The following is a 19,966-nucleotide window of genomic DNA, read 5'->3' as shown; positions in this document are numbered from 1 at the left end:
TCTCTGAGAAGTATTTCGTGCACAAATTTGTCTAATTTTCCGACCGTGCCTCCAAACACCTTGGGGAAGGCTTCTTCAACTTCTCCAGATCTGGCCAACGCTATCTTCCGTCAGAAGAATTTGTTCCTTGCCTCCTGGGTCTAATTTTATCCCTAGGTCACCCTGGTCTCTCCAGCCTAGCACCGAGGGCCCTCGCTCCGCTACATATAGCTTGCATATCGCTGATCTTCCTCTGAATTCGAATTTCAGGGCGCAGAACCCTACTATAGGGATTGCGTTGCTGGTGTACGAAATCGGTCGTATGTCTGGTGGGTTTAACTGCGGGCCCAGGGTGGGCACAAAGTCTTCCTCCCATACTGATCTTTGCACTATGGAGTTTGGCGACCCAGAGTCAATTGCTATGTGAATGTGAATTTTCACTCCTCCTATCAGCATGTCTGTTCGCGGTTTGTCCGAGCGTTTGCCCGTTACCTCCAGCACCTGTTCCTCGACACATAAGACCATGTCGTCTTCTTCCTGGTCATCTTCAGTTTGGTCCTCTGACTGGGGCTGCTCAATGCATTTCACCATGGACTTCTTCCCTTTCTTGCTGCACACTTTCTCATAATGGCCAACCAGCCCGCAGAACGAGCATCTGGCGCGAAATGCTGGGCACTTCTTGTCCTGTGCCGAGTGTGCTGTACTCCCACACCTGTAGCATGAGAACCTGCAGTCTGAGGACTGCTTCCCTGGTAGACCCGGTTTCCCTGCCCACCTGGGCTCGTGTCTCCCCTCTCCAGTGGTTCTCCTTTGTCTGTTGGAAGATTGAGCTTCGTCTATTTTGTTGACCATTTGTCTTTGAGGATTCTCCTTTTTCGCCGCTTCTGTGCAGCGTTTTGAAAGTTCAGCCTTCTTTACCATTGCGATCACGTCCTTTAGCGTTGCTTCACCTTGGGCCCACAACTTGTCCTGGACTGACTTGTTTGTGGTGTGCATGACTATTTGGTCCTTGATGTATTCATCCTGTAGTTGTCCATATTTACACGTGGTCGCTAGTCGTCTCTATGCTGCTACATAATCGTCTATGGATTCTCCTTCTTCTTGCTTCCTTTGTTGGAAATTGTACCGGTCAATAGAGATAAATTTGTGATTATCTAGGTCTTCCAGGGCATGTTTGAAGACGTCGTCGTCTGCAGCTTGTCTTGTTGCCGGCACGATGTTTGCAAATACTCGTACGCCTTCCGGGCCTAGGTTATGCAGCAGTAACCGTTTCTTCCGGGCACTAGGAAATGGTTCCCCATTTTCATCCTCCAAGGCCTCCACATAGTTCTTGAAGTATTCCCTCCAGTCCTCCCACTTCATCAGGGGCTCTCCTGGTCTGGGTAGGAAGGGAATGGGTGCTGTGAGAGATGTCATTTGGTTACTCATCCTGGGCACTATTCCTGGTTCTCCGCCTCGGTTCCCTGGGCTGCCTGGTGTACTGAGGTTTTCTTCTCGGTCTGTGTCGTCTCCCTGACTTTCAGGGCTGCCGGGTGCACCGGTGTTTCCACCTCGTGATTTGCTGGGGAGGCTTTCCTTTTCGTCCCCCGTATCACTATCCCTTTTCTCTGCCAGGGTCTCAGCTGCGTGCTCCCCTCCGCTTTCCACTCGCCTTGGGCTGTGATAGTTAGGCTTGGGGCCACGTGGCTGTAGGCTGCTGAGGTCGTGCGCTGCTGCCACGCTCTCTTGTGAATAGCGCTATTGCACCAGGCGTGCTCTCTTTATGGTGCCCCCTTTCTACGATTTCTGACCTTCTTGTCTCGCTGGTGTCGCTTTGCCGCAGGTCCGATCGTTGTGTTGCTGGGGTGGAGTTGGTGGGGTGATCCCACTCCTCGTCGCCACTGTAATGTTCTTCGTTCACCCCCCACAGAGGACAGAGAGGTTGTGGTTGCTTGAATAGGTTCCTTTAATGGTTCTGTGAATCGCTATAACATGAGAGCGCCGAGCGTCTAACAATGACCTGCTCCGGTCGCTTCTGCCACCAATATTCCTTCGCGCGCATTTGCTGGAGTCTCTTGCGCATGCGTGAGTGTTCTGCTCTCGCTCCGGCGCACCACGTCATCACGCTGGAGCGCCGGAGACTAGAGCGCGACACTACACCATTGACCTGCTAAAACTCTGTTGTTAGCAGAGGTATCAATGAGTTGTTTTTTAGAAATGCTTGTTCTGGTTTAGCTGATGGTTTGAAATGTTTTTTCTGTGATTGTGCGCTCTTATTTGTTTGGTTGTTGAGTACCAGAGAATTCTCCACACTCTTATAGCAGCATGCAATGTGGCGTATACCAGGAGATCCTCGGCCACTGCCGCACTGGCCGAGTTGCATTGGCTGCCTTTGAGGCAACGCATTGCCTTCAAGGCCCTTTGCCTGGTCTTCAAGGCACTACATGGAATAGGACCCAGACCTCTTCAACGTCTGTTCTCCTGGTATACCCCCACCAGAACACTCAGGTCCACAACTGCCTGCCTCGCGAGAGTGCCCAGATGTAAGAAGGCCAGGATGGGAGGAAGATCGTTCAGAGTAGCTGCAGCCAAGCTATGGAACAGTCTACCTGTCGACATTCGCCATATCCCTCATCTCCTCCCATTCAGAAAACGAATCAAAACATGGCTCTTTCCTCTGTCCCTATAAAAAAAACGGCCAGTTCACCCCCGTCAATAAACCACAAGAGTAGCTACCAGCGCCAGGATACCTGCCAGGTGACAGTCGCGCTTTATAAATATTTTAAATAATTAAATAAATAATAATAAATATATGACCTAAAAAAATGAAGCCGCCTCTTTGTGCTGGCTTTTTGGAAATTTGGGCTGGGGAGCAACTGCAGTTCCTCCTTCAACTGCATGTTAAAATACTGGCGATATCTCAGTGTTTGGCGTTTTACCCCCTGAAGACTTGCAGTAACGGAAAGTGACTGATTTGAGAAGAAAACCTTTTCAAGGTGGCTGCTACCAGGATGCAGATATGTGTCTTGCCAGTAATCTAAAAAAAAAATATAGAGATGAAGCAATGTCTTCAGTTGTACCTGTCAAAACGCGGGGCGGTGCCTTTGACTGAAAGCAAATCCAACCCAATTAGGGCCTGGGTGGAAAGTGGGGCAGAAAAGAACAAAAGTTTTTTTTTTAGGTGCCACAACATTTTAATATTTATCTTACACAGTGTAGAAAGATGGGACGGGGCCCTGCCCTGCTTACTGCGGAGTTAGAGTAACAGATGGCATACATCCACAGATTTAAGAGGCAGCTCTGGCAGAGCTTACAGTAACACAGTAAGTAAAGCGCTGAGGTTGAGCAAGCCCCCTGCACAGTTTCCCATAGCATAAGCCCTACAGACACACGGTGAAAATTAGCTCTCTGTAACCTTATGGCTGCTTGTTGTGCTTTAAACGAGCAGGTACTGGCAAGTACTCAGTAATGGCACTTCTTTAATTTGAAAATGAAAGTACCTGCCCTCCTTAGCAGGAGTGAAATACTTTTAACATTAAGAGAGTGCCTGCACGTCTCAGAAGCAAACGAGTCCAATGGAATAGTGAGTACAAGCATGTTAATATTTCCGATTCAAGTTGCATGAGCTATGTAAGCATAAAGTGAGCTCTTTGCTTTCGCACCATTTTCTGTCCTCCATCTTGCCATTGCGCCCCAGTCCTGTGGGTTGGATCAGCTGCGTGCCCGTTTAGTTGAGGGTTCTCTCTGCAGCACATATAGTCACACAAGTCTTGGAGCCACAGGCTTTAGCTTGGGAGAGCTGGGCACAGGAACAGGGCGCCAATATTCCGAGGGGTTCGCAGAGCTGTGTGCATTAAGGTAATTCCAACAGCAGCACCCCTGTCATCTTGCTCGAGCATTGTCCTTGTCCCTGCGTGCTGGTTTCTGTCTGGTTTGCCAGTTTAAGGAGGTTTTAATCCTTCATTATCCCACAGTGGACACTGTTTTTCACACCCTTTACCTCCTGTTGCCCTCCCTTCACCGTCTCACCCCTGCTGACACACGCCAACAAATCCATCATCCGCGTGAGGCTGCTAAGCTAGGTGTGCTGGGGTATGTCTGGAGATGTTTGTGTTCAGGGAGTAGTCACTGCTCTGCCAGGGCCTCACCGATGAAAGGGACCCCCTGCTGCCTCATTTAATTTGCTATTATACAGAACAAAGGAAACCAAAGGAAATTTAGACAGGGACCTTGGGCAATTTCATGTTATAGAGAACAGTGGTCCCTATTCAGGGAGAATACAGTGAGATAGATAACCATACACTAGAATAGAATGTATGTCTTTTGTCCAGCTGGACAAGAATTTATTTTCATAATATTTTTCAAAAGTAGTATCAAATAAAACATTCAGATGACAAGTGGGCACAGCCGTGACCCTCAGAACACAAGACAGAACAACGAACACAGAATTGGCCAAAAGGCAAGCCAAAATGGGTCTGTACACTTGTACTCAGTATAGACAGACACAAATTAATCATTTAACACCGTTGCACAATGTGTTATAGCTTGAGTCTGGTGCATAGGGTGTTTGGGTGTCGACGACGTTTCGATGCCAACATTAAATATAGGGCATCATCTTCAGGACAAACAAATAATGCATTGCTGTCTTGATAATAATGTATAACACCTTTTTTACAATTCTAAGGTGGCAGAGAATCAACGGTTCATTATAGGCGCGAGGGCGCTCAGGATCTGGACTTTGGGGGTTGCTGGCACCAGCAGGATCAATTCTGTTTGCTTAATGGCAGAAAGTCCTGTTGGGTGCTGTGTGCCAGCTGTAGGAAAATGCACGATCGCATTACTTCAGTGAGTGTGGGCAGTATTGCCGCATCTGCTTCGGAGTTTCAATGGAGACTGCTGGTTTGCCGAGGCAGAGCTGGTTAAGGCATACTTTAATTTGCTAGAATCAGTTAGGGCGCTACATTTCTCATCGCCCAGGGCACTATCTTAACAAAGGCCGCCTCTGACTGGGGGTGTGAGGTAGTTAAACAGGCCCAGAGGCTGCTCCTTTCTCCTGTTTATTCCTCTCCCATCCCCAGCCCCTTCACTCCAATAGCTTTTCATCTTCTCACAGCTGAATGGCTCTTACTACTAGCTGTGTAGTGGGATGTCCCCACATAGGTTACAGCAACACATGCCATAGAAAGAGCTCTCTGCAAGACCTTTCAGCAACACAAGTCTTACAGGCGCAGGTGAAGAGGGGAATGTGCAGACTTTACAGCCATTACTTCTACTGGAAATATAGATATAGAAGTGCTGGTACTCACTATATAGAGTATGGGTTCGCTCCTGAAAAGTGCCTGTTCTCTCCCATTAAATGTATTGGAGCAGTGGTGAGAAGTGCAGGTGCTCTCACTTTCAAATTAAAGACATACAGGTACTCAGTACCGCCCAGTACCTGCTCATATAAAGCTCTGCTTTCAGCAACACAAGTCATAAAGAATGCGGGCCGGAAAGGCATAGCCAGACCAGTGAGGTGCCTGCGTAAAACCCCTACCGCGGTCTGGAACTGAGGAGCTGAGCCCAGGAAAATGCTGGGTGCCGATTGGTCAGCGTGGTTTAAAGCGACCAATCGGTGGGGGACCCACTGGTTGTGCCACAAGGTAAAAGGGTGTGGGGGGCTCCCCCAAAGAAACATGTGACTTTGCCGCTGGTGTGGAGTTGCCTGGATCACCGTATTTTAGGAGCCTGTGTCGAGGAGTGCGGACAGTGGTGTGAGGCGAGCTCACTGCAGAGTCTTCTGTTTGGAGTGACCCGCTGCCCATGGAGTGCCGGCAGTGTGCTGTGACTGTAGCGGCCCAGGAAAAAAGGCTGTGGCAGGAGCAGAGACTGCTGCTACAGCTTGGGGCAGGGGTGTGTGGCGAGCGAGCTGCCCATAGGAAACTTTTGGACAGGCAGCAACGTGTGCGGAGCTCGCTTCCCTTGGGAACTGGTAGATGGGCGGTGGCATGTGCGAAGCGCACTGCTCATGGGGCAAGGAGAGAAGGGTGGCGGCGTAGCATGGGGTACTGTTAGACCTGGCATCATTGGCGTGAGTCTCCCTTCCATTTTGGCGGATTGCCTCATCTGTTTTGATATGTTTTTGCTGTATTTATGCTTTGGGCACTGTGCCACTGCTAATCTGTGTCACAGTGCAAGTGCACCCTATGTTAAATTAATGTACTAATTGGTTATTCCATGATTGGGTTATTTGATTTATCTGTCAGCCCCTAGTACAGTGCACTATGTGTGCCCAGGGCTTGTACATCAAATGCTGCTGGTAGGCTTGCAGAACTGGTTGTGCCACCCACAGAAGCTGCTTGTAAAATGTGTCTCAGGCCTGCCATTGCAAGGCCTGTGTGCAGTCTAACACTGCTATGTTGACTTGGCCAAGTGCACCCACTTGCCAGTCCCTAAACCTTCCCTTTGCTTCATTTTAGACCTCTATGGTAAGCCCAAGGGCAGGGTGCATTGTAAGTATAAGGTAGGACATGCTCTGATGTGTGTAGCATGTTCTAATAGTGAATTACATCCATTTTCGTTTTTCACTATTGAAGGCTACCTGTTCTCATAGGCCAGAATGAGCAGCTAGATTATTACATGTTTGTTATCCTAACTGACTCAGGGAACATGGTAGAAATTCGAATCTAGTATGCCTGAACTCAGAATAATAAAGTACATATTTTAGTAAAGTTTATTTTAATATTCTGTGTTTGCAAAGACCACTTTTAGAAAGTAGGTATTTGCTTGCCTAACCATTTGAGCCTGCCTCTGCTGGGTTGTGTATTCCTTGTCTGGGTTTGTGAGTGACAGGGCTGGGGATTCCAGGAGACAGGGTGGGGCAGCCCATTGGTGAATAGAAAGATCTGCATCTAGATGGGAGGGAGGAGTTGCACCTGGGACCTGAATAGGGCTGGGCCGTCCCTCTACAATGCTGGCTCCACCTCCTGTGGCTTGTCTGATGTCTCTGCCCTGCACTGTGAAAGGAGAGGAGGAATCATGTCAACAGAGTGCTCTAGAGCTCTATCTTCCCTCCCCTATGTTGGCTCCACCTCCTGTGGGGCGTCTGATGTCTCGGCCCTGCCCAGTGAAAGGAAGAAGAGTCATGTAAACAAAGTGCCCAGGAACTGGTTTTGGCTAGGCAGAGGCCCCTCTCCCTTCAGAGAACAAAGGATTTTGGGGTATGAATATTGGGACCTTGATCCCATGAGATTAGATCACTTCTGGAACAAGAAACCTTTCTGCCAAGGAGAAGAACCAAAGAAGCTGCAGGAGTTGTACTGCCCCTCTGCCATTGTGCTGTTTGCTGGGTTGGTCTGCAGTGGTTGCTTCATTGCCAAGGGAAAGGAGAAGGACTTTGTAAAGACTTTCATCTACAGAATATTCTCCAATGGCTTGAACTGTGCTTGCCTCCTGCTGAAGTCTTAGGGCCAAAAGACTTCACCTCCAGCTCCCTCCTGAATTTCCTTGCTCAGAATTCTGACTCCAGTCACTTGCGTGCCGCTGGGAGCTGGAGAAGAAGCATGTCGCCGCCGCAGCTGAAATCATCGCAACGCCGGAGAAGCGAGTCTTCGTCGCATCTCCCTGGAAGCGTGTGTTCATCGAAGCTGTCGCATCACCGGAGAAGCGTGACGCCATCAAGAGAGTCGCCATCACATCACCGGAGAAGCGTGTCGCAGGGCCTGTCGCGGCTCCAAAGTACAGAGTCGTCGCAAGGCTGCCAGGGCGTCATCGCATCGCCGCATCAAGGACGCTATCTTCTCGCATCGCAACCGGATCATTGCATCGCATCAAGGGGCCCTCTTGCGCACCGCAACGGGCCCACAAGCCGAGAATCTACGCATCACCTTCGCTCCGGTAAGGTGCACGACGAGTCCCCTACTCTGCGCAAGCATTGAGGAAGGACGCAACCGTTCCCCCGGATCACGGAACCGACGCATCTCCCCTTTTGCGAGCCTTTTGTTTACTTTATGTTGCGCATCTAGGTACTTTGTTGAGAACTTTGTCGCATTTACCAACCACTTGAATTAAGAGACTTTAATCATCTTCTAAGTAATCTTAAGTGTAGTATTGTGTATTCTTGTCATTTTTGGTCTTCTCTTTAAGTCTATATAAAGAATACTTATTTTTATACAACCTGTGTGGTATCCATCTGTAGTGTTATCACTGTATTACTGTGTATATTCACAAATGCTTAACACACTGCCTCTGAGATAAGCCTGTCTGCTCGTGCCAAACTACCCAGGGCCTGAGCAGGGGTTATTAAGGAGTGTAATCCCCTTATTCTGACTTAGAAGTGAGAGTCCCTATTTGGACAAAGATGATAACCATTGCCAACTAGAGAGCCCCAGATCTAACAGGTACGCTGCCCTGGGACGTGAGAACTGCAAGAAGTATTCAGGCAGTGGCGTGCATGGAGCACGTGGTCCGTGTGGCTACGAGAGAAGGGCAGCGAATGGCAAGGAGCGATCTTCCCTGGGACACGCCGATCGCAAGGAGCATTCGGGCAGCGGCAAGTGGAGAGCGCGGTGCCCTTGTGAAAAGAACAAGGGCAGCGGCGTGTGGAGAGCGCATTGCCCGTGGTCCACAGAAGAAGGGCAGCGGTGGGGTTGGAGCACACTGCCCTTGAAGAAGCAGGGGCGGGCAGCGGATTGTGGTAAGCATGCTGCCCGCGCATGTACCTCTCAAACCCCATTCCCTCCCCTCAGGTGCCTGGACCTACCTGAACGAGAATCCGGACTCTTCTGCCACCTCAAACAGCAAGCGGGAGGCAGGATTGAGTTGGCCACATCCCCATCTCACAGAAGCTAAGTTCTTAAAGGGCCGGTAACACAGTTGGAGTTTGTTTGGACCTATAGTGGCTGTGACTACAGAGCCACCTGCAGTTACCTCTAACCGCTGCAGAAGCACAGTGTTGGACTTGGCCCTTTTTGCAGGGTCATCCCTGAACTTTTTGCCTTCCTCCTGGTGTTTTTTCTGAACTGGTGTTGGTGGTTTTAGGACTCTGGGCACTTTATCACTGCAGTCCAATGAAAAGTGCTTGTGCTCTCTATGGTAAAACGTGGTAAGATTGGCCTACACCTGTTCAGCGTATTTAATTTACTTATCAGTCCCTTGCAAAGTGGTATCTCATATACCTGGGGCCAGTAAATTAAATGCTACTGGTGGGCTTGCAGTGCTCCTTGCGCCACCCACCAAAGAAGCCTTTGAAACCTATCTCAGGCCTCTGCCGGGCCTGCGTGCGCCATTTACTGCTGCGGTGATGTGGCACATATCTTTAACTACATATCAGTCACTCCTAAGGTAGGCTCTAGCTAGCCCTATGGGCATGGTGCGCTGTAGGTAAATGGTAGGACATGTGCCTTAACTGTGTAGCATGTCCTGGTAGTGACAAACAGTCATTTTGGTTTCTCACTACTGTGAGGCTACCTTCTCGTAGGAATGCATTGGGGATTTCCTGATGTCAGTGGTAATTCCTGATATGAGAGGAGTAGCGTGATCAAGTTTGGCATGTTTGGAATAGAGGTAATAAATGCTGCGTAATGGTGTTCGCAGATTTATTATCGCTATTTTAGAAATGCCACTTTTAGAAGTGGGTATTTCTGTGTGATATGTGTCTTTGTGTCTGCCTGATGTGTATTGCATGTCTGGTCTTGAAATGACAGGGGCTGGGGTGGTGCAATGGCTCCAGAGGGGCAGGGTGAGTCAGTGCTAGGCTGAATAGGGCCATCTGCATTTGGAGCACCTGGACCTGTATAGGGCAGAGCCTGCCTCACACAATGCTGGCTCTGCCCCCCTGTGGTGTCTGGAACCAGGACCTACAGTGACAAAGGAGGGTGTTGTGTACATGTATAGGTGCCCCTAGAACTGGTTTGGACCGGGCGCAGAGCCCTGTGCAGGGTAGAACAAAGACCTTTGCTGTATAAATATTGGGAACTGTGAGCTGCTTGGTGCTTACTGGGACTGGACTGACACCAGCTAGGAGGAACTGCCGTGGGACCTAGCTGCTGACCCGCTGCTGGTAGGCCCCACGTGCTGGCCTGCCTGTGCCCAGCCGTGCCCCTGTGGACTTGGGGGCAAAAGAGCGTTGTCTCCAGGAGAGGAACAGGCTGAACTCTCATGGATTTTGCTCTCTGAACTGGAGTGCAGGTGGAGCGCTTTGGGCTGCATCATTTTACTAAGCACGCCTTGAGTAGCGCTGAGAAACCTCTTGTTCAGAGGGGTTTCCCCCCACTGCAGCGTAGCGCGGGGAGCGCTTCAGGAGTCCTTAAGTGCGAGGCTCTGGCGTGAGCTCTCGTTGCCGCACCCCCGAAGTGTGTAGTGGGCATTTTGTTTCATTCCTCTGCTGAGCCAGACTCAGGCTTCAAGTGCAGTAAAAGCAGCCGTCAATGCGACCAGGAAGTCAGGCACCCATTGCCTGATTGTGGGTGAGGCAGACTTGTAAGGAGAAGCCAACCAAGAAGCAGAGAGTGGAGGCTAGAGCGGAAGTCAGGCTACCCTGTGCCTGATTCCAGGCGGGGCTCCCGTTGTGACGAGGCGAGAGCCCTGCTTGTGGCAGACGCAGATCTCCCTCCGTGTCCTGACACCCGCCGCAGCCACAGGAAAGGGGATCAGAGAACCGCTGTTTACCACTGGTTTGTTGATTGCAGCGGATGGCTGCACCCTACCTGGCCTTGCCCCCCAAGGAGAGGTGAGTGGGGGTGAGCCTCTGGTCACGTAGACCTGGGCCACGGTGGTGACGGGCCCTGCAAGTTTAACATTGTGCAGCTGCGCTGCATGATCGTGGGCAGCTGCCTCCTTACTGGGTGTGGGTAGCATGGTTTCTGGTGCATCGGCAGCCAAGGGCCCAGTTTGGAGGCCTCGTGTTGAAAGGGGCCCTGAGTGCATTGTCATCTTCCCAGAGGAGGGGGAGCGGAGATCCCTATACTTCATGTTGAGTGGAGATTGACTGCCATTCTAGGGTCAGAAGTATTTTTACAGGACCTACTGATAATGTGCAGTGATGGTGCATTGGCACCCATATGTATTGGCATAATATTCTCTACTGTGTCATGTTGTGAGGTTAATGCCTAATGCTTTGCTCTAGGTGCAGTTATGAATATTGCAAAAAACACAGTTGATGGACAGAATGCAGAACAATGTCTTACATTCACCCCAGTACAAAGATCTGGGCCTAAATCCATCGTTTTTTTGCACTCAACACCACCCTAGGTCAGACAATGGCTAAATGCAAATCAGCCTTGACCCTGTGCCTCATGGGAACAGTCCAGCCCGAACTACCAAGCCATGTCTTTCCTAGACCGGAATCCAGCATCCAAGGACCGGTTTCTGGCTATCAGCCTTCTTCAGCCTGGATAGCTTCACTCCAGTGATGTGGAGAGCCTGGGACTCACGTCTGAGCATACCCAGCCCACTCGGGGTGAAAATTGCAAGAAACACAGTTGATGGTCAGAATGCAGAACAATGTCTTACATTCACCCCAGTACAAAGATCTGGGACTAAATCCATCGTTTTATTTGCACTCCACACCACCCTAGGCCAGACAATGGTTATATGCAAATCAGCCTTGACCCTGTGCCTCATGGGAATAGTCCAGCCCGAGCTACCAAGCCAGGTCTTTCCTAGACCCGAATCAAGCATCCAAGGACCGGTTTCTGGCTATCAGCCTTCTTCAGCCTGGATAGCAGTTATGAATATGCCTAGGATGGGCATGATGTGTTATGGGTCTGATGCACTGCCAATTATAGTTCATGTCTAATGCATTAGTGCTAAGTGTACCGTCACCGGTAGTTACTGGGTGTTTTCTCTAACTGTGATATGATGGTTATGACAATGGCCTGATTGGCCCTGTCATGTATATAATCCCTTGTAAAGTCATACCTAGTGCCAGATGACACAGTGTACATATGTGATTACGTTCTAATGTGTTTTATGAGTAATACAAAGGCTATTTTTTTATATAACCTTTTGTGGAGTTTCTTTTGTGGTGTGCCTAGTGTGTCGCCGCTGTGTGGTTGTGTTTCGCAAATGCTTTACACATTGCCTCTGGGATAAGCCTGACTGCTCGTGCCAAGCTACCAAGGGGTAGAGCAGGGGTTATCTTCAGCGTGTAACTCCCTTGCCCTGACTAGAGTGGTGGTTTCTGCCTTGCTTAGGGGCTTGCCCTAGCCAACCAGAAATCTCATGTCTAACACACGGTACAAGGCTCATTGAGGACTGGTGTTGAGGCACAGACCCTGGAATAAGAGGCAGGGCTAGAGGAGTTGCCACAAGAGGCTTTCATTACCCACAGCAAAGGAATATGCGAAGGGCCCAGATTGCAGGTTCTCGTCCTGGGGGCGTAGGGAGAGAGTGATGTAAGCTGGCCAGGTACAGGGGTGAGGATGAAGACAAAAACTGTTGAGCGAAGCCGGCGAAACGCCGGAGTGGCAATCCAGGGAGCTACAAGGACTGGAGCTGGACGACGACTTGCAAGAGCTACTGGGGAGAGTGTGGAGCTTGGTGGCAGTCAGGGCAAAAACTGGGTCAGCAAGCAAGTGATGGGGTCACTCCAGCTAGACAAGGTGGGAGACCCTGCAGGAGCTGGCAGCAAGCGCGTCAGAGGGCCCCAAAGGCAGGAACCATGCAACGGGAAGCTTGCAGCGGGAACAGCGTCTCCTGTGGCGAGACCTGCGAAGAAGCAGGATGGGTGGGCTACGGCATGGAGACCAACTGCCACACAACGGCCATCCCTGGAGAGAGCTCTGGCAGCAAAGAAGACCGTGACCAAGGAGGCGGAAACGCACCGGAAGTCAACACAGCGGCGACCACAGTGCCCGCAGCAGAGCAGTCTAGGAACAGGACAGGAGATAATGGCGAGCTACAAGCATGCAGCATGGCTGGGGTAGGGGAGCAACATAGTGGGGGCCAAGCGCTGGGTACTGCCGGGGTCACCTCTGGTGGTATTGCTAATTACGGCATGCAGATAGGGGTGATGAATTTGGCAGTGCAAGGGCCATTTGGGCTCCAAGCCACTACAAGTCAAGGGGACACAGTGCAGGGGAATGGCAGGTCGGACAGGGGGCATGGAGTCAGAATGTCCCTCCCTTCAACTGTGCACCATGTTAGCCATGGCCAGGTTCAGGGAACTCTTTAGTGAGACTGGGCTACCCAGTCATTTGGCAAAACATGGGTTCATAGCTAGGACAGGGCAGCGTGGTGCCAAAATGCAACGGTGCGGCCAAGGGCAACCCAAAGCCAGCAACACAGTATGGCAGGGATGGGCAACAGAGTACCTCAATAGTAGCAGGGGAGGTCCCCAAACAAGCTAGTGACACAGCGGGCAAAGAGTCGGAAGCACAAGCGCACACCGATCCTACCAAGGCATGGATTGGTGGAGAAACGGCAGCGGGAGCGATGGTAAGCCCGCCAGTGAGTACTTAAGGCCCTCACCTGGTGACCCAACAGTCATGCACAGGCACACTGGGTTGGCCAGCCTCATCCCCCTAGCTGTAAAACAGCGGATCCGGCCAAGATATATATTGGCATTTTCTCACTGCTGGAAGTACACCAGGCAGGATTAGAATTTTGAGTTCAGGATAAGAAAGGTGAGGATAAGAGGGTAAGGCGAAAACAGAGAGTGGAACTGAACATCAAGAATTTGCTCAGAGTGTTCAGAGCGTTAGATAGCATGTTTGTGAAAAATTCCTGCAGAGTACAGACACCCTGTTCTTGTACGAACAAAAAGTGCACGAGGCACATCTGAAATATCAGGGAGACGCTTGGCTTTTATATGACGAGGGTTTCAGGGTAAAGATGCAAACCTGGCGGTGCATCAACTGGGACCACAAGGATATAGAAGGGTATACAACCCATATGGTGGTGGCAAGGGAACAAGTCAGTAGCAAGGAATTACCGTTTTGGTGGACACAATAGAAAGGGGGGCAGGAGAAAATTCCCCATAATAGCAAACCAAGGGCCTATGGGGGGAAAGCAGGCAAACCCTGTAACACAAAAAGGAGGTAGACCCTTAGTGGGGCTGAAGGAGGGCTGGGTCATATAAACTTATAATCACAAAGAAATGCCCCCTCTCCAAAATCAATTATTCAAAATTATGGACCAAACACACACTTCTTTTAGTCTGGTCCGGTATATTTATTTATACCTTTCACTCATATTTTTTTAAATGATTTTTTAAAATAGCAGGGAAAGATAACTCTACACAAACGAATAACCACAAAATACCTTACAGAAATATTCAACAAAAAACAAGGATTCACGAATACACAAAATTATCAAATAATGAGCATAAACAAAGAGGGGGCATTTCTTTGTGATTATAAAACCTGTAACACAGCATGCTGGAAATGGGACGGATGATTGCAAGTGGGATCAGTCAAGTAAGTTTAGTGATGCCTACAGCAACTGCTGGTGGGGGCACATACAGCCATTATATGCAAGAGGCGCAAGGGGATGCCAAGAACTTCGGCAACAAAAATAGAAGATTGGGGGTGGGGGCACCAGAATCAGAAGGGAGGCAACAAAAATGGAAGATTGGGGGTTGGGGCACCAGAAGCAGAAGGGAGGCCTCCTACACAGTTTCCCACACCTGTAAATCCTGTAAAAACTGCAACATTTCTGAAATTGTTGAACAGCTACCCTAAGGTTAGAGAGAAACAGCTGCTCCTGGAAGGCCTCTTGGTAGGGTTCAGGATAACATACCAAGGGGGCAACCCATTCATGGCAAAATAAAAATGAACAAGGAGGTTCCCTGAGGGCGGGTTGACGGCCTCTTTTCAGAACCCCTTTGTAGCAATGTTGTGGTACGCAAGAAGGAGCCGGGACAGTTTTGACGTATTCACCACCTGTCGCACCGAGCTGTCGAGTCAATCAAGGACTTGCTGGACCAAGCCCGCTGTTCCATATCCTATGCCACCATAGATGATGCAATGGACCAGATCAGGACGAGTGGGAAAGGGTCCATGCTGGCCAAGGCTGGTATTGAATCCACGTTCTGCTTGTTGCCGGTAGACCCAGAAAGCTATCCCCTTCTAGGTTTTCAGCTGGGGGAGGATTATTACCACAATAAGTGCATGCCAATTGGGTGTGCCATCTCCTATGCTTACTTTGAGGCATTCAGCAATTTTCTGGAATGGGCCTTGGGGGAACGTCGCCCAGCGAGAGGGGAATTCATTACTTGGGTGATTTCTTTATTCATTGGCAAACTGGGCTCTACGGAGTGTGCAGGGCTTTTGGGGCCTTTTGTAGCTTTGGATGAAGAGCTAGGTGTGCCCCTGGCCCAGGAGAAGACAGAAGGCCCTACTGCGCAGCTGTTCTTTCTGGACCTTGAGTTGGACACTGCAAACTGCCACCAGCAAAGGTAGAGGACCTGCAGCACATTGTAGAGGGTGTGCTGGGAAAGAAGAAAGCTATGCTGGGGGAAATTCAAAAACTTATAGGCAAACTCAACTTCTCTTACCGGGTGATACTAGCAGGAAGCCCGTACACTAGGCGTCTGGCCTGGTTGTAAGAGGGCTGACAAAGAGGCAGCACGGGGTTAGACGGACACAAGCGCGAAAGAGGACTTGCGGCAGAGGGCAACATTCCTAGCTGATTTTAATGGAATTTTGAAATTACGGGAACCCTGTGTGACAGCAGAGCAGCTGGAACTATTCACAGATGCCGCAGGGGGCGATGGCCTTAGGGCCATTTTGGGCACGGCATTGGCGGCGGCCCGCTGGTGGACATGTTTGCTCGAGAACGGGATCACCAAGAAAATAGCGGTGCTAGAACTCTTTCCAGTAAAAGTTGTCTTCTCTATATTAGAAGGACGCTCAGCTAACAGGCAGATTACACTGTGGGTGGATAGCCACGCTGAGGCACAAGCTTTTAATTTGGAGACAGCGCACTGGCCAATAGTGCTCATCTTATTAAGGTATTTGGTAGGTTGCCCCTTAGAGCTAATATTGTGGTCAAAGTCAGGCATATTTCTGGTGTTGAGAATGTGGTGGCTGACGCAGTGTCTAGTTTTCAGTAGCAGAGATTCAGGCAACTGGCCCCACACGTGGACCACGACGGGACAGCAATACCACAAGAACGGTGGAACTTGGTAGACCTGACCTGAACATGCTGGTGACCATTGCATTAGCACCAAAGACGGCAAGCAAGCACCTTGGTGTTGAACAAGTGTCCAGTAGAGACGTGGAAGCTTTTATACAGTGGGCCTTTTCCAGGAGTAAGACTAGATCATGGGTGCAAACTCGCATCAGCGCAGTTTCTTACTACGCAAAATTAGCAGGCATTAGTGACCCAGCGGGCACATACTATTGTAGGTCAGTCATGAAGGGATGGGGTGCCCGCAACCAAAGCAGCAGGACAGGAGACGCCCCATAGGTTTTGGCACCTTGCAAAAGCTGTTCAAGGAACTTCCGTACCACAGCACGCAGAGGCATGAGCTGTTGCTCTTTCAAGCGGCATTCTCACTGGCTTTCTTCGGGGCCTACATAGTCAGTGAATTGGTGGCCCCAGCCAGATGCAACCCTGGGCAGCCCTGCTTGCGGAGGAATGACTTGCACATGGAGGACAGTTCCATGTCCATATTTCTGCGCAGATCAAAGAGGAGGGCAGTGGCATGCACACACACCTGCATTGCCTCACGGCCAGTGATTGCTACCCTATATGCTGCATGTGCAATTGCCTAAAGACCCCTGCCTAGGGCGAGCATCTCCTGTTTTTCCATAAGGACGTTTCGTACTTTAGCCGTTTATAATTTAATGCATTCCTTAGAATGGCCATTAGGCCACTGGGCTTCCACTGGAAGAATTTGTGCCAGACTCCTTTCGCAAAGGTGCCACCACCACGGCTGGACGCAGAAAGCATCAAGCAGATACACTGGTGGGCATCGGGGCCATTCGGGGATATATCCGACCTACTTAATGTAAGTTTTTCCAACACAACATGTTCTCCTGATCAGGTGCGGAAGGTATGGATCCTAGGACATTTGTTTTTTACCAGGGCTGAGCGGTGGCTGGTGGTGCTGAGGCCTGGTGAAGGATTGGGGCTGCGCCTCACTAAGGTCTCATGGATGGGCACTGTGGTGGGTTAACCTGCTGCCAACCATGCGAGATGCAATGAAGTTCGGAAGGTAACCTGATGCATTGGTGGTACACCTGGGGAGAATGACTTGACCGGCATGAGATGTGAGACGCAAGGGTTTAATTGGGGTCATGACAGCCGGCTGACAGCTGTGGCCCGGCTCATAAGACAGGCAGACCTAGTATGGTCCAAGATCGTACCTCGAGTCGCTTGGAGGGGGCTTTGGATAACTCGGGGGTAAAGAGGTCTAGGAAGAAACTAAACATCACTATGTCCCGACTGTGCAAGGCTAATGGGTTGGGTTTTGTGAGGCATGGCCTCATTAACCTCCACACAAGAGGATACCACGAGCAGGGTGGGGTGCACTTGTCGGCGGGGGGTATGGTCTAGAGTTATTAGGATTCAGCTGAGGCAGGAAGCGAGCATGTGGGGGGGGGCTGCCTGAGGTCGGGAAACCACAGGCAACATGGCGGGGACAGCACAACGGGATCGCAGAAGGAGCACAATAGCCAAAGGTGGAACCGCTCAAGCACGTGCCCTTGGAATGCCTTACAGTAGGTGCACGGGGAGCAGGCTATGGGGACAGCATGGGGTCAGCAGAGGGGGGACAGGGCACTTGCAGTCCGGGGCAGGCATGAGGACCGCCCACAACACTTGGGCAGGCAGAAGGGCCGCCCACAACACTTGGGCAGGCAGAAGGGCCGCCCACAACACTTGGGCAGGCACAAGGGCCGCCCACAACACTTGGGCAGGCACAAGGGCCGCCCACAACACTTGGGCAGGCACAAGGGCCGCCCACAACACATGTGCAGGCACAAAGGCCGCCCACAATACTTGGGCAGGCAGAAGGGCCGCCCACAACACTTGGGTAGGCAGAAGGGCCGCCCACACCACTTGGGCAAGCACAAGGGCCGCCGACACCACTTGGGCAGGCACAAGGGCCGCCGACACCACTTGGGCAGGCACAAGGGCCGCCGACACCACTTGGGCAGGCACAAGGGCCGCCCACAACACTTGGCAGCATGCTGTAGACTAGAAGCTGCCGGAGAGGAGCTAGACCCTGGGTCACAAAGGGCTTTAGCTCAGGCTGCTGTCACAAGGTGCTGTTATCGACTAAGGACTACTGGTTTTGAGCTACAGACAATGTGGGGGTAATGATGACGTTATTCATGTTTTTAAAATAATCTGTATGTTTTGCATATCAATATGTGAATAAAGAGGAGCTGCGGCCGTTTTGCACAATCCAAGGCTTGTTTCCATCTGTGCCAGGAAAAGGCAAGATGGGATGCAGGTATGGGCCGGGAAGCCCGAGGGCACTCGCCCTCCTGGGAGGGGTTAGACATGGGAATTAAAGGGGGTTTTGCAGAGAACTTTACAGTTACCTTTGCAGACCCTACTGTAACGCGCGCCATACAGTCGTCCAGCTGGCGCGCTCGTGTTATACGTGTACAGAGCTTAAAACAATACATGGCAAAGGAACGTGTGTGCGGGAGTTCATCTCCCTGCGCATGAGGTATGTGCAGACCCGGAGCAAAATCCCGTGTGTCCTGTCGATTTTCCCCTTTCCCCACCCCCTCATCCTGCCACGGCTTCCCCTGATCTCCCACGAACATGGAGCAGCTGCGCGCTGGGACATACTTAGTTGTGGATGTTTTTTGTGAGCCAGGAAATACATAGCAGCTGAAGAGACATCTGTCTGGAGGCAAGAGAGGGGGAGAGAAAAGACATGGCGCCCGAAGCCAGCTCAGGGTGCAAGACCCCAGCCTTACTGACTGGATTCTGGTCCCCGGACTGACAGGGCACATAGGGTCAGCCAGGCTGCACCCTGAATGCAGCTCTGTACTTCAGAAAGGCCCCTGTCTCTAGGCGCTATGTTTCATTTTACTGTTCTGAACCAGGCTTGGGCCGCCAGACTGTGCCGTGTCTAGAGCCGCTTGTGGTCTTAGAGTCCCCGGAGTGGCCAAGGTTAGAAGTTCAGGCTCCATCCTGACTGACTCTCGCAGGCCATACGCGGCGCTAATATGGGTAGTAGCATCACGACAGACCAGGGCTGGTATATAGCGAACTGAGCAATGCTTACTTCACCCCGCTCCAGCTTTGCCATGGGCCTACTGCTTACTCACTTCGACTTAATCAGAATCTAGGTCGCGGCCACTACATTCCCTTGACCACTGCTGACAATACCTGAGAAACCGGGTACATTTTATTTAATTTCAAACACTGATAAACGCAAGATGAAAATGTTGCAAGGATATAAAACTTTATAAAAAAAATATGGACGCATGCGCTTTGAGATGCTATGAGCAGCAGACTGTATGTTTGAACTCGCAAGCAGGAAGCGTGACCAGCAAAGTTCAGTAGCAGCCCGGGTTGTCTGTCAGCATGTGCGCGCAGTTTCAAGCTCCCAGCAGCCTGTTTCCTGCATGCAGCGTCACAGGCTTCCAGCAACTGCCTGTGCATTCATCACGCAGCCACGCTCCCTGATGTCGCTCCAGCAGCTGCTTGAAAGGATGCACCAAGGTCACAGGGCTCCCAGCAGCTTCCTGTGTTACACCCGGGACATGCAAGCAATTGCCAGCTTGTTTTTTCCTGCGAGCATACAACTTGACCAGCCATTGCTGGTACTACTCGGGCATGCACTGTGACAGCATGATTCCCAGCCATGCACCACAGAAGGCTACCAGCTTCTTCCCATGGTGCACCACGACATTCTCGCAGCATATGCCATTTTTGCCTCTGCCTATGCTTACACTATGACTCATCTTCATCTGCTTGTATTCGGGCTTGTGTTTGTCAAAAAGGGGTTTGAACCCCATTGCCAGGACATTTGCCTTGCAGGATTGTTCTGTACAAGTAGGACAGAGAGTCTGTGCTCTTTCTGTTCCACCGGGTGTTGTGAATGTGAACCCTTCAAGTG

General features: G+C 50.8%; 1 protein-coding gene across 7 annotated transcripts in view; it reads left to right on the top strand.

Annotated features, from left to right (window-relative positions):
* The window catches only part of LOC147748470 (dedicator of cytokinesis protein 7-like), a 476,862-nt gene that overhangs the window by 43,243 nt on the left and 413,653 nt on the right, over positions 1–19,966 (top strand). The window lies entirely within an intron of this gene.

The sequence above is a fragment of the Lissotriton vulgaris genome, chromosome 1_1, assembly GCF_964263255.1.
Source record: "Lissotriton vulgaris chromosome 1_1, aLisVul1.2, whole genome shotgun sequence".
Classification (NCBI taxonomy): Eukaryota; Metazoa; Chordata; class Amphibia; order Caudata; family Salamandridae; genus Lissotriton; species Lissotriton vulgaris.
This window is presented reverse-complemented; position numbering and strand designations above follow the sequence as displayed.